The sequence below is a fragment of the Neoarius graeffei genome, chromosome 22 (genome assembly GCF_027579695.1).
Source record: "Neoarius graeffei isolate fNeoGra1 chromosome 22, fNeoGra1.pri, whole genome shotgun sequence".
Taxonomy (NCBI): domain Eukaryota; kingdom Metazoa; phylum Chordata; class Actinopteri; order Siluriformes; family Ariidae; genus Neoarius; species Neoarius graeffei.
In genome coordinates, this window is record NC_083590.1 from 39101976 (window position 1) to 39117287 (window position 15312).

Below are 15312 nucleotides of genomic sequence, written 5' to 3' on the forward strand. Positions count from 1 at the left end.
TTCAACCGGTCAACAACCATTTCATTTTAGCATTTCAACATTTTTACAGTTTTAACATTTTAACATTTCCTTAGTCTGCAACTATTCAGGTGCGAAATGCAATGCGCCGAACTTTTGTTGTGTGTGCGTGCGTGCGTACTGTCCAGTGTGAAAAGCAGAGAAGAACACACCGCTCGAGAAACGGCGGGATATGATTGCGGGCTAATGTGAATATTCTTAGCTTCAGTCAGATATATGAAACACAATGTTATTAAGCCGTTGTGGTTATGAAATGATTCAATGCCCTGTGCATTTGATATGGTGTTCAGTGTGACTTGCTCTCCCCTTGTTTGTAACATGAATTGCGTGCCGCGCGTGCCTTGGTTGGGGTTACTTTACGGGGCTGGAAAAAGTTGGCTGTGTCTTACCCAGTGATGGGAATAACGGCGCTAGAAATAAACGGTTACTAACGGCGTTACTTTTTTTAGTAACGAGTAATCTAACTAATTACTTTTTACATCGTTATAACGCCATTCCCATTACTTACAATAAAATACTATGCGTTACTTTATTAAAGCTGTTTTCATCTGGCACGCTGCTCGTTCAGCCTTTCTTTACTCTGCCTTCGTGTGGGGCAGGGAGACACGAGACAACGGCACAGTAAGCCAATCAGAGTAGATTTGGACAACATACATAGGTAGGCCACGCCTACTGCGCACTCTTTCAATCGGAAGACACAGCGATGGCGAGCGGTCAGCCCAGCACTGCGCTTTCACATTGGAAATACAGCCATTACTTTTCATTACTTGAAATAAAAGGCAAGAGTGTTTACGTGCAATGTACATTATGTCGAGGAACAAAGCGTTTGTCCTCATCAGTGGCCAGTAATTAGTAACATAATTTTAATAACTACAAAAATATATTACATTTGATAGATGCCTTATCTCACATTGTCTCACAAAAATATTAATATAGTGTAGATAACATGACTAATTGGTTCTGTTAAGTGTCCATTTCAGTCATTAAACACATTTAACATTCACTTTTATTATGATTACACTCATTGAATTAGATTTTTTTTGAGGGGGAACAAAATGTAACGGAATAATTACTTTCCCTGGTAATTAGTTACTTTTATGACAAAGTAACTCCGTTACTAACTCAGTTACTTTTTGGGAAAAGTAACTAGTAACTATAACTAATTACCTTTTGAAAGTAACGTGCCCAACACTGGTCTTACCTGGCTCAGCTGCCCCACTGCCTTTGCTAGTACCTGCTGCATCATCCAAATCTTTTTTAAAATATTTATGCAGTGAGCCCCTGAGTCTCTTGGTTTCTTCCTCTCTTTTTCTCTTTTCTTTTCTGTGCTCCTGACTTGTGCATGTTGGCAAATGGCACGCACGCTGATTGTCGAAGCGCTATGATTGAACGATGTCGTTTTTTTCCCCTTAATCAAAGAGTCAGACCAAACCATTTTTGCATTAGGGGCGGTAGGGGGTTCTTGACACCTTTTTCAAAGACAATAAAGGCAAAAGATCTAGAAATCATTTATTGAATGCAAATATAGCACATTTCTCTCCCAAATCAACACATTTTGAAATGAAATAAAATAATCGTAACTTCATGAGAGCCCAGTTCTGCCCCCCCCCCCCCCCCCCCCATTCCTGGGCCCGGGACAACATAACCGTTTGTCCCCCCCTGTCGGCGGGCCTGGTGCCTAGCTTGATCACTGCCTATTTTTTGGCTATTCCTTTGTCTATGTCTTGGATCTGTTTGCTAGCATGCTTTCAATAAAACTCTTCCTGCCCTTCCATCCTTCTACCGCCCTGTAGCATGTTCCTGATGTGGGTGGAATACTGAAGCGCAGCAGGTGGGGACCGATGTTAACAGATACTTTATTTTTGAATCTCATGCTTGCTTTATAGCTTACTATTTTCATTCATTCGCACGCGTGCACACACACACACACATGCTCTAGTCAGGAGAGATCCCTCTTCTTCATGCTCTCCCTCCTTTTCTATCCTCCATTGTCACTGCAAAACATACAAACATCGCATTAATCGACAACAGGTGTACTGACTTTGCCACTCACCTTCTCTGGCCCTGCCCTCCCTTCACAAACTGACTCTTGGCCATGCCCCTGCTGCCACATACCCCCACTGCCCGACTTTCACTCTTTCGGTTTCAGTTGGTTTCTCTTTCACGGTGGGAACGCTCACCGTAAACAGGATAAAATCTGTCAGACATAGTTGAGGCTATTTGGAGGTAAAACTTGTTGCAAGATGGCACGTGGATTTAATGCACTTCGTATGATTCAGGAGAGTGATTCAATTCATGATTAATTTCATGTTCCAGGACAGCGATTCAGTTTCAGCACAGCAAATCAATTCATGATTCAATTCATGATTCAGGACAGCAATTCAGTTCAATCTTGAGAACTGCAACACTGATGATGACTGGGGCCTTTTTTTTTCCTTTACTTCTACTCGATCCAAGCAAAGATCAATTTGAGTAAGTGTAACTATTTCTCCTATTTATTATGAGCAGATCGGTTGATATGCATGTGCTGTAGTGCATACACAGGAGAAATGACTGAGCAATTTTTCCAGAGTTAAACATATTTCCTCAAAAATAGTTAATTCTGCTCTATTTTGAGTTTCACTATCCACTCACTCACTATCCATTTTTACGTCCTTTATCCTCAGTGCAGAGGGTTGGACGGCGCATGGTTCGTCAGAGTTCTCCAACGCCTTCTATCTTGGGTGTCAGTTGAACTTAGACCAAGCCCTTTAAGGCCACTTTCCACACACTCCCTCCATGACTTCTGTGGCCTCCCTTTCCTTCTGTTGCCATCAACATTGAAGTTGCAAACGCGATTTATTATTGAACTGCTCCTTTGCACATGGCCATACCAACGGAGTCTCCGCTGCTGGAGTGTAGACTTTAGATCTTTAAGACCAAGCTTCTCTCTTAGGATGGCAGTTCTTGTTCTGTCGTCAGGTCTTATGTGGCAAAGCCAACGCAACATGGCCCTCTCATTTCTTTCGAGTCTCTTGATATCGCTATCCTTCACCGGCCAGCACTCGCTACCATACAGCATAGCTCCTCTTATGCAGGTGTTATACACCTTCCCATGGGTTGACATAGGGTGACCACCTGCTCATAAGCCCAAGGGGGGACAAGGGGTATGTTTTTGAGGGACAATGTGGGACGCCGCCCCCACTGCGCTGCGCCGGCCGCTGGAAGACTCACAGATAGTGGTTTACCCATTTCTAGCACATACTACCTTACATGGTATATCAATAATACCCTAATCTGCTGTTATTGGTGATGTATGGTCATGAACAGGCCACCAAATGTGTTTTTTTTTTAAATAAACATTCATAATATTTTGACCATTCAATTATGACTTGACAGACACACTTCCACTTATGATTTACTTAAGCTACTCAATTTTATTTATTTTCCATTACAATTTATTCACTTTAAATCAATCATAATATAATATTGAGTCTGAGGCTTTGCAGTGCATCAGAACAGCAGGAATAGTGACAAGTCTCCATTTAGTTTTCAGTGGATTAACAGGAATTGTAGTGGCTCAGCACCACAGAAACAGTAGGAAAAAATTCCTGCCCGATATGATATTGCGTGTTGGACAGTGTGATGCACACTCGTCACCTCTGCCGTAGTCACTTTGTCAGCTAGAGAGTCGTTTTTGGGTCGGAGGAAAGCATCCATAGATTTAGACGTTTTTTTCTGTTGCACACGTTTCTTGTGAGTCTCCGCGAGCCTGTGTCGTTTCACATCGTATTCCCCGCCATGTCCGATTGAGAAAGGATGTTTTGCAAAGGTCACAAAAAGCCCTCTCGGTATCCCCCTCAACCCCTTTCAGCCACAAATATTCATTTTCCCACTCTTTCCTGTACATACACCTCTTTTTAACTGGAGGTGGCGGTGCCTCACCTGCCATCTCCCCGGTACCTTTCTCCATTTTTTAATATGAAAGCAATGCATGCGTTGCACCTGCGTCCCTTGTCACTGTCTGTGCACGTGAGTGCGGTGTCATGGCAACAACAAAAAGCTGACAACAACCAGTCAGTTGTGAGGGGTGTGTGGTTTTGTTCTACAGTCTATAGTGGTGACGGTGGTGTGCTGAAATGTCAAGTAATATTCGTTTGGCTGCCTGGGTGGCCCGGGGAGAGCGACATCCCCCTCAGCAAGCATCGATTATGCGGGACACATTCTGAATTTGCGGGACGCATAAATTCGGCCTCAAATGCTGTACGCGCACGCGCTATGCGGGACAGGTGGTCACCCTAGGTTGACAGAGACAGGCTCCTACTGGACAGGACTGGGAGTAGCTCTCTAAACTTGCCCCATGCACATCTTGTTCTAAGGATAGTAGCAGCCTCACAGCCACCACCAGGCGTAAGGGTATCCCAAGGTAACAGAATGAGTCTACAACTTCAAGCCTTTGGTTGCCAATGACCACATGGTCACATGGTCTGGTGTCGATTGGACGGGCTATTCCGCAACACCTACTACATCTAAAAGCAGAGTCAGCGGTCAGCCTTCCCTTGATGCCACTACACCTCTTGTGGATCCAGTGGGAACAGCCTGAGCAGAATATAGAGTTGCTGCCTACACCACTGCGACAAACACCACACGGGTGCTTTCCAGAGTCCTTGAGAGGGTTTAGGTTTGGACCACAGCACATAACCTTAGTTTTGTCCATGTTCACTCGTAAGCCTTTTGACTCTAGCCCAGCTTTCCAATGATGGAACTTTTCAAGCAGTTCTTCCAGGGACTCAGAAATCAGAACAAGATCATCTGCATACAGTAACTCCCAAGGACAGCCAGTGCAGAAATCTCTTGAGAGAGCCTCCAAGACAATGATGAATAACAGGGGACTGAGCACAGAGCCTTGGTGACAGTGTTGCCAGATTGGGCAGTTTCCCGCCCAAGTTGGGCGGTTTCAAGTGCATTTTGGCAGGTTTTGAACATATTTTGGGCTGGAAAATGTCAGCAGTATCTGGCAACACTGCTTGGTGAACCCCAACTTGAACACTGAAGTCATCGCTATACGTGTTGCTTATGCGGACCCTGCTCCTTGCATGGGCATACATTGCTTGTACTGCTCCAACTAACCATTCTGGCAGACCTAGCCTCCTCATGACCCACCATAAGACATCATGAGGGACACGATCGAATGCCTTCTCAAGGTCTACAAACATCAGAAAGAGCTCCCTATCTTTGGCAAGATATTTCTCTTGTAATTGACGGACAATGAAAATGGCATCATTAGTGCTTCTACCGCTCACAAAACCAAACTGCATTTCGTTGATGTTGACTATGTCACGGGCTATGGAGCACTTGCATGTGACATCACAGCCGATCCAGATTGTGACAGACGCCATCTTGTCGGTCAAATGCCATATTCCGCCTTCTACTTCTGACTCTACTTCTGCTTTTACTTCTACCTTTTCTTCTGGAAAACCCTACTATATACAAATTCTACTACAACGGCTGCGGCTACAAGCTCTCCCTACCTGTGCACGTTTTTTATGTTTTTTGTGTGTATTTTTGCGTGTTGTTCGTCTGTACCGGACTTCAATATCCACTACAACCGTATGGACTTACTGGACATTGGTTTCCAGCAGAAAATGACGGTTTGTAGCGATTTCCATCACATGCACAACATTCCGGAAGAGAAAAAAAAAAAAACATTCCAGACGAGATAGCGAGACCAGCGGGGTCTCCGTGGATTGTTATCGGAAGCAAAGCGAAGGAGGCGGTGCTGGGAGCGGAAGCAAAAGCGAGGCTGCAGAGCTGGCCTGTTGACTAAGCTCAGAAAACAGCCACTCAAATCTCCACTGCCAAGCCTCTACCTCTCCAACGCCAGATCCATGTAAACAAGACGGACGATTTGGAATTACCTTATTCTATTCTATAATCGGCTGGTCAGTGCTATACTCAATACTTAAGTGACTTACCCATCCAATGAGGATTCTTGTTTACAAGATGCCACATCTGAGTCGCTGACAAATCCTGAATTTCTGTAGAGATAACTGTCCAGAGATTTATAGGCACGCAGTGCTTCACCACTGAACAGTGAGGGAAAGTTAATGAGGTAATTATACACGTCCGGGTATTCCGCTGACAGTTCAAAATCCGGTCGTGAAAACTCCGTCCGGAAAGCCATAAGGGTCACAAATCTGTAGATCGTTTATTTTAGACATATATCTAGTTATCTGTTCATTAGAAAAATGAGCCGTGTAGTCCGTCGGTTGAAATTGATCCATTCTGTACACGAGTGCAGCAGTATTCAGCGGTGTTTTTGACCGACAAGATGGCGGTTGTGTACTTTCCGGTCACGTGACTGCAAGATCTCTATTGCCTCAATAACTCTTTCAACAACTTTCAGACAGTGTTCCATGAGTTTCAGACCTCTGTAACTGCCTCTTTCTGCAGCATCACCTTTCCCTTTATACAGGTTGACAATATAACTGTCGTCCCAATCGGATGGTATTTTCCTTTCTGCTATAATCAAGTTGGTGAGATTACTCAACACTTGACAGGTGACATCAGAAGAAGATTTAAGCATTTCAGTGACAATGCCAGATGGCCCGGGCGATTTGCCAGTCTTCATCTTTGCCAAGCTCTCCGCTACCATTCAGGGTGTTATTAGCACAGGAGGACCAGCAACAGGCTCAGCAATAGGTAAGTCCTCTATAGACCAAGGGAATTCTATGTTGAGGAGGCGCTCATAATGCTCTTTCCAGGCTTTCTTCTTGGCCTCATCGTTTACAGCCAGACAGCCAAGGTCATTCTTCACAGCACTTTCACCGACAATATCCTGATTTTCTTTCCTCATCTGTTTAGCAATGCGAAAGATGTCTTGCTCGCCTTTCACAACATTCTGGAACCTCTTATTTTCAGCACATTTCTTGGCAGCAAAGACAACATGCCTAGCGTTGCACTTAGCTGTAAGATATTCTTCTTTGCTTCCACCCTCTTTATGCCATTTTTTCCATAACCATCTCTTTTCATCTACAGCAGAGCTTACAGTCTCATTCCACCACCATGTTTCCTTTCTCCAGCCTCCATGTTTCTTAGTTGTACCACACATGGTTTCGGCAGCCTTCAGGAGACTTCCTTTTAGAGCCACCCACGTACCTTCAACAGAGTCCTCTACTGGCTTGTTCAGTACTAGCTCCTTCTCAACCATCTTCTGGTATTCTTTCCGAGTTTCAGGGTCATGGAGTTTCCAGACACGAAGCTTAGGCTTTAAGGTGGATTTATTAGATTTACTAGGGCTTACTTTGAGATCACATACTAGAAGCCTGTGCTGGGGTGCACACTCCTCATTGGGGAGTATTTTGACATTAGTCACAAACCTAAGGTACTTACGACTGGTCAAGATGTAGTCCACCTGAGTAGAGCATTGACCAGATTTGTAGGTGATAAGTTGAGTACTTGCCCTGTGATGACCTGGCGACTTGTCCAGGGTGTACCCCGCCTTTCGCCCATAGTCAGCTGGGATAGGCTCCAGCTTGCCTGCGACCCTGTAGAAGGATAAAGCGCCTAGAGATAATGAGATGAGATGAGAAGTTGAGTACTTCTCTTCTTGAACAGTTACATACAACAAGCTCATTTGCCACTGAAAACTCTAGAATGCTTTCACCATCAATATTTAGAGAATAAAATTTGGAGTTGGAGCAAAGTTACAGAGTAACTGTGTAACAGAGTAACAGTTGTGGCTCTGAACTGAGTAAAATAGTACACAAGTTAATTTCAAGACATACTGAAAAGAGTCAAATACCAAAATAAAGTCAAATACCAGATAAATTGTGGAATGTGTGAAAAAACATGACCTTACCCATTGTGACTTGAACTGATGGGATTAACAGTTGACCTGATGGGATTAAGAGTAGGCAGTATTTCATTGAATGGAATGAAAATTTTTACCCTTCTCATTGAATACCCCTCCCACTGCCAACCCTTTATCCCAAAACAATAGGACATAATTTGTTTTGATGGCCAGTTAATTGTCCAAATCAGTGGAGCAGATTTAAGATTTTGTGCTTGATACATTCCTAAGACTGAACAGAATCACCTCAAGTGACCAAAACAGTTCGTCACAATGGGTAAGGTCATGTTTTTTCACACATTCCAACACAGTTCTAAAACTGCTTTTTACAACATCTTCATTTATCTGTTATTTTTTTAAAAGTACAATCATGACACACGTACTACATTGATATTATTGTTGCTGAACTTGTGCTGAATACAAAAAAGTCATATGACTGAAAATACTGCTTAGATTTGTTGAAAGTGACAACAAAATCAGAGCATGCCAAAATCATTAGTGCCAGAAAATACCCTCAGACTCCAGAGGGTTAAAAGGCTGGAGGGCGAGATACCAATGGGTGATCCACGCATTGGCATCCTTCATGTGGTGGAGCCACTGGAGCAGTGCATGGTCTGAACAGAAGGTGAAAGGGCACCCCAGCAGGTAGTATCAGAGGGTGAGGACTACCCACTTGATGGCCAGGCACTCCTCAATGGTGCTATACTTGTTTTCACACATCAAGAGCTTGCAGCTGATGCATAGCACTGGATGTTCCTCACCCTCCACCTTCTGGGACAAAACAGCCCCTAGCCCTCTGTCCGATGGGTCCGTCTGTAAAATAAAAGGGAGAGAGAAGTCAGGGGCGTATAAAAGTGGCCCCCACACAGTACAGCTTTTACCTTGGTGAAGGTGTGTTGGCACTGCTCAGTCCACTGGACTGGATCTGGTGCTCCCTTTTTAGTGAGCTCAGTCAGCGGGCTGGTGATGTCTGAATAATTAGGTATGAACCTGCGATAGTAGCCAGCCAGACCCAGGAACTGTCTCACCCCCTTTTTGGTCTTGGGACTCGGGCAGGCTACAATCGCTGCCATCTTGTCAATTTGGGGATGTACCTGCCAATGACCCAAGTGGAAGCCCAGATACCGTATTTCCACCAGCTCAATCACAGACTTTTTCAGGTTAGCTGTGAGACCCGCATGCCTCAGTGACTCCAGGACAGCCATAAGGCATTCTAGGTGCCATGGCCAATCATTGCTATATATAATAATGTCATCTAGGTTTGCCGCAGCATAGGCAGCATGGGGGCAGAAGATCTTGTCCATGAGCTGCTGGAATGTAGTGGGAGTCCCAAATAACCTGAAAGGAAGCATGACGAATTGTTGTAATCCAAACGGTGTGGAAAAGGCCGTTTTCTCTCAGGATAGTGGAGTCAAGGGGATCTGCCAATATCCCTTTGTCAAATCCAGTGTCAAATAGAAGCGAGGAGCACCTAATCAGTCGAGCAACTCATCAATGTGAGGCATTGGGTACCTGTCGAATTTAGACACTGCATTGATTTTTCTATAGTCCACACAGAACCGGACAGACCCGTCGGTTTTGGGGACCAAGACCACCACACTGCTCCAGTCACTGTAGCACTCCTCAATTATGCCCATTTCAAGCATGGCCTTGAGTTCATCTTGAACCATTTTTTTTGTGTGTTTGGGCAAGCAGTATGGGCAGTTACGCAACACCACCCTTGGGGGCATCTCAATGTGGTGTTCTATGAGCTGGGTGTGACCAGAAAGGGGTGAGAACATGTCAGAAAATTCCATTTGCAACCTGGAAATGCCGATTGGCAATTGGCGATTAATTTGGAGCTCGAAGTGGGCAATAACACAAGTACTTTATCTCCCAAGGTGAACTCTCCAAGGCGCGCACCCCTGTTGTACAGCTGGTCTTGACATTCTTGTGCCTGCCGCAAATTCTCCTGGGTTAAGTGCGTGAGGCTGTGGAGCTTTGCTTGCAGGTCGAGAACATACTGAATTTCATTTTTACTAATTGAAGGTCCCTCCTCCTAATTTTCCCACAGCACATCCAGAATGCTACGAGGCTTATGCCCATATAACAATTCAAATAAGGAAAATCCCATGGAGGCTTGCGGGACCTCTCATACTGTGAATAACAGGGGATCAAGCCATTTATCCCAATTAGGTGCATCTTCACTTAAAAACTTCCAAATAAAATTTTTGAGTGATTGATTGAACTGTTCTACCAAGCCATCTGTTTGTGGGTGATAGACACTGGTGTGGATAGATTTAATTCCCAATAACCCATACAGTTTGTGAAGTATGTGTGACATAAATGTAGTGTAGATTTTTTTGGGAATTCTGACTTGGGGGATGACACAGAAGAGTGCCTCCGCAACCGGGCCATTATTCGGGTTAGTGTTTTATTTATTTATTTTGACCTAAATGTCTGGTCATCGGATTAAAGTGAGCTGCATGGAATATGAGTTTCCTATGACTCTTTGGGATTAATAACTGGATTATCTGTTTGCCAGTTTGAGTTTCCTAGATTAGATCAGTGTTTCCCAACCTTTCTTGAGCCATGGCACATATTTCATCTCATTATCTCTAGCCGCTTTATCCTGTTCTACAGGGTCGCAGGCAAGCTAGAGTCTATCCCAGCTGACTACAGGCGAAAGGCGGGGTACACCCTGGACAAGTCGCCGGGTCATCACAGGGCTGACACATAGACAACCATTCACACTCACATTCACACCTACGGTCAATTTAGAGTCACCAGTTAACCTAACCTGCATGTCTTTGGACTGTGGGGGAATCCGGAACACCCGGAGGAATCTCGCCGGCCATGGGGCTCGAAGCCGGACCTTCTTGCTGTGAGGCGGCAGCACTAACCACTACACCACCGTGCCACCTGGCACATATTTTACATTCGAAAAATCCCACGGCACACCACCAAACAAAAATGTCACAAAAAAGTATATATAATGAAATATAATGATCATCTAGTCTCAATTTACTCACAATTTACTTACTCAATGTGAAACGTGGGCCTGTTTAGTTGAACACAAAGCTGATATACTTGCAGGAATTGAAGAAAGACACACATGAAGATCTTCCTCAACAGCTCTGAGTCACTCTCCTTTTTTAGTTTTTATAGCAATCCTGCTTGAAAAGCCCAGCTCGCATACTAGGGCCTTCATCTGGGTCAGAATTTTCTCCAGGACCCAGTTTGGATTGTGTACTTTTTCTTTTCAAATATTTATCCATCGCTATCACCGCTGTCACACACAAAGCATTACTAATTCTATTGTTTGAATGGCAACAGGTAGATACACAGGTTAATTAGCTACCTGCTGCCATCTAGTGGAAGAGTATTTAATTGTTCTGTCTGTCACTATACATCGCTGGCATAGATGAACGAAGACAAATTATTTGCAGTAAATAAATAACAATTTTCTGAACAATTAAGTTAAATTGGATAATTTCCCATGGTACACCTGATGATCTCTCATGGCACACTAATGTGCCGCGGCACAGTGGTTGGGAATCACTGGATTAGATAGAACTTTATTGATCCCTTTGGGAGGGTTCCCTCAGGGAAATTAAAATTCCAGCAGCATCATTACAGGATAAACAGAGAATAGAAAATAGAGATAGATAAATTAAGTATTTACATATACAAATATAATATATATATATATATATATATATATATATATATATATATATATATATATATACACACACACACAGTGGGGCAAAAAAGTATTTAGTCAGTCACCAATTGTGCAAGTTCTTCCACTTAAAAAGATGAGAGAGGCCTGTAATTTTCATCATAGGTATACCTCAACTATGAGAGACAAAATGAGAAAAAAAAATCCAGAAAATCACATTGTCTGATTTTTAAAGAATTTATTTGCAAATTATGGTGGAAAATAAGTATTTGGTCAATAACAAAAGTTCATCTCAATACTTTGTTATATACCCTTTGTTGGCAATGACAGAGGTCAAACGTTTTCTGTAAGTCTTCACAAGGTTTTCACACACTGTTGCTGGTATTTTGGCCCATTCCTCCATGCAGATCTCCTATAGAGCAGTGATGTTTTAGGGCTGTTGCTGGGCAACACAGACTTTCAACTCCCTCCAAAGATTTTCTATGGGGTTGAAATCTGGAGACTGGCTAGGCCACTCCAGGACCTTGAAATGCTTCTTACGAAGCCACTCCTTCATTGCCCGGGCGGTGTGTTTGGGATCATTGTCATGCTGAAAGACCCAGCCACGTTTCATCTTCAATGCCCTTGCTGATGGAAGGAGGTTTTCACTCAAAATCTCACGATGCATGGCCCCATTCATTCTTTCCTTTACACGGATCAGTCGTCCTGGTCCCTTTGCAGAAAAACAGCCCCAAAGCATAATGTTTCCACCCCCATGCTTCACAGTAGGTATGGTGTTCTTTGGATGCAACTCAGCATTCTTTCTCCTCCAAATACGACAAGTTGAGTTTTTACTAAAAAGTTCTATTTTGGTTTCATCTGACCATATGACATTCTCACAATCCTCTTCTGGATCATCCAAATGCTCTCTAGCAAACTTCAGACGGGCTTGGACATGTACTGGCTTAAGCAGGGGGACACGTCTGGCACTGCAGGATTTGATTAAATGAATTAATTGGTAAATTCCTCGGTAAAATAAGTATTTGGTCACCAACAAACAAGGAAGATTTCTGGCTCTCACAGACCTGTAACTTCTTATTTAAGAGGCTTCTCTGTCCTCCACTCGTTACCTGTATTAATGGCACCTGTTTGAACTCATTATCAGTATAAAAGACACCTATCCACAGCCTCAAACAGTCACACTCCAAACTCCACTATGGCCAAGACCAAAGAGCTGTCAAAGGACACCAGAAAGAAAATTGTAGACCTGCACCAGGCTGGGAAGACTGAATCTGCAATAGCTAAGCAGCTTGGTGTGAAGAAATCAACTGTGGGAGCAATTATTAGAAAATGGAAGACATACAAGACCACTGATAATCTCCCTCGATCTGGGGCTCCACGCAAGATCTCACCCCGTGGGGTCAAAATGATCACAAGAACGGTGAGCAAAAATCCCAGAACCACACGGGCGGACCTAGTGAATGACCTGCAGAGAGCTGGGACCAAAGTAACAAAGGCTACCATCAGTAACACACTACGCCGCCAGGGACTCAAATCCTGCAGTGCCAGACGTGTCTCCCTGCTTAAGCCAGTACATGTCCAGGCCCGTCTGAAGTTTGCTAGAGAGCATTTGGATGATCCAAAAGAGGATTTTGAGAATGTCATATGGTCAGATGAAACCAAAATAGAACTTTTTGGTAAAAACTCAACTTGTCGTGTTTGGAGGAGAAAGAATGCTGAGTTGCATCCAAAGAACACCATACCTACTGTGAAGCATGGGGGTGGAAACATCATGCTTTGGGGCTGTTTTTCTGCAAAGGGACCAGAACGACTGATCCGTGTAAAGGAAAGAATGAATGGGGCCATGTATCGTGAGATTTTGAGTGAAAACCTCCTTCCATCAGCAAGAGCACTGAAGATGAAACGTGGCTGGGTCTTTCAGCATGACAATGATCCCAGACATACCACCCGGGCAACGAAGGAGTGGCTTTGTAAGAAGCATTTCAAGGTCCTGGAGTGGCCTAGCCAGTCTCCAGATCTCAACCCCATAGAAAATCTTTGGAGGGAGTTGAAAGTCCGTGTTGCCCAGCAACAGCCCCAAAACATCACTGCTCTATAGGAGATCTGCATGGAGGAATGGGCCAAAATACCAGCAACAGTGTGTGAAAACCTTGTGAAGACTTACGGAAAACGTTTGACCTCTGTCATTGCCAACAAAGGGTATATAACAAAGTATTGAGATGAACTTTTGTTATTGACCAAATATTTATTTTCCACCATAATTTGCAAATAGGCGGCACGGTGGTGTAGTGGTTAGCGCTGTCGCCTCACAGCAAGAAGGTCCTGGGTTCGAGCCCCGGGGCCGGCGAGGGCCTTTCTGTGCGGAGTTTGCATGTTCTCCCCGTGTCCGCGTGGGTTTCCTCCGGGTGCTCCGGTTTCCCCCACAGTCCAAAGACATGCAGGTTAGGTTAACTGGTGACTCTAAATTGACCGTAGGTGTGAATGTGAGTGTGAATGGTTGTCTGTGTCTATGTGTCAGCCCTGTGATGACCTGGCGACTTGTCCAGGGTGTACCCCGCCTTTCGCCCGTAGTCAGCTGGGATAGGCTCCAGCTTGCCTGCGACCCTGTAGAAGGATAAAGCGGCTAGAGATAATGTGATGTGAATTTGCAAATAAATTCTTTAAAAATCAGACAATATGATTTTCTGGATTTTTTTCTCATTTTGTCTCTCATAGTTGAGGTATACTTATGATGAAAATTACAGGCCTCTCTCATCTTTTTAAGTGGGAGAACTTGCACAATTGGTGACTGACTAAATACTTTTTTTCCCCGTTGTATGTCCCGGGTTACACCAGTGGTTTTTCACGTAAATGACAAGTCCCCCACCTTTGCTTTTCCTGCATGCTTTAGTGTCTCTGTCAGCTTTCACAGCAGTGAATCCCCGCAGGTCCACATTAGCATCCGGTACGAGGTGGGTTCCTGCATCACTCGGTACAGCTTATCTTTAATAATTACAAAGTATGGGAAGGAGGGTGTTGCATTTGGCTGGAGAGGTTGAACATCGATTACTCTCACTTGGTCAAATGCATGACGGAGAGTCTCATCTCATGTCTGTTCTAATAGAAAATCCTTGAGGGTTTTCTCTCACCCGTGGTGGAGAGGGTGGAGACCTCGACTGGCTATCGTAGCCTGCAGGGAATCAGCCGTCGGACGTTCTGTCGCATGTCCCAGACCCGGTGAAATGTAGCTGAATTGTCTTGGCCAGCCCTAAGGGTCCCATCTGCATCTCATCATTGCTGAGGAGTGTGCTCCCATCACCCAATCAAGCATCCAGCCAGAACAGGTCATGATATTTTTTTTAACCATATTAACATGCCATTGTTGTGTGTTATGCCTGATGTCAAGACTCTCGTCTCTGCAAGCCTACCACACAAATTTAGTACTTGTCATTTTAGGGCATACCTAACGTGTTTTCTTTCTCTCTCTCTCTCTCTCTCTCTCTCTCCCCCCCAATCTGTCCCTCTGAGTTACATGTTGGTCCTGGGCTTGAGATGCTGGCCTCTTCTGCTCCTCGGACCTGCTTGATCCATCCTGGTGCCCTGTGTCTGGTCGGAGTTTTATCGCATCGCTCCTGTGAAGGACGGCCCCATGAGGACAGTTGAGGGTTATACCTGGAGGATGCTCTGGACTCTTACAGTAATGCTTTTATGGCTGAGGACTACAGTTGACTTGCTAACTTTAGGACTGCAGTTATCATGAACAGTTTTGCACTCAAGTTTCCATCAATGAAGAGTTTATAACATCAACGAAACTGTCTTC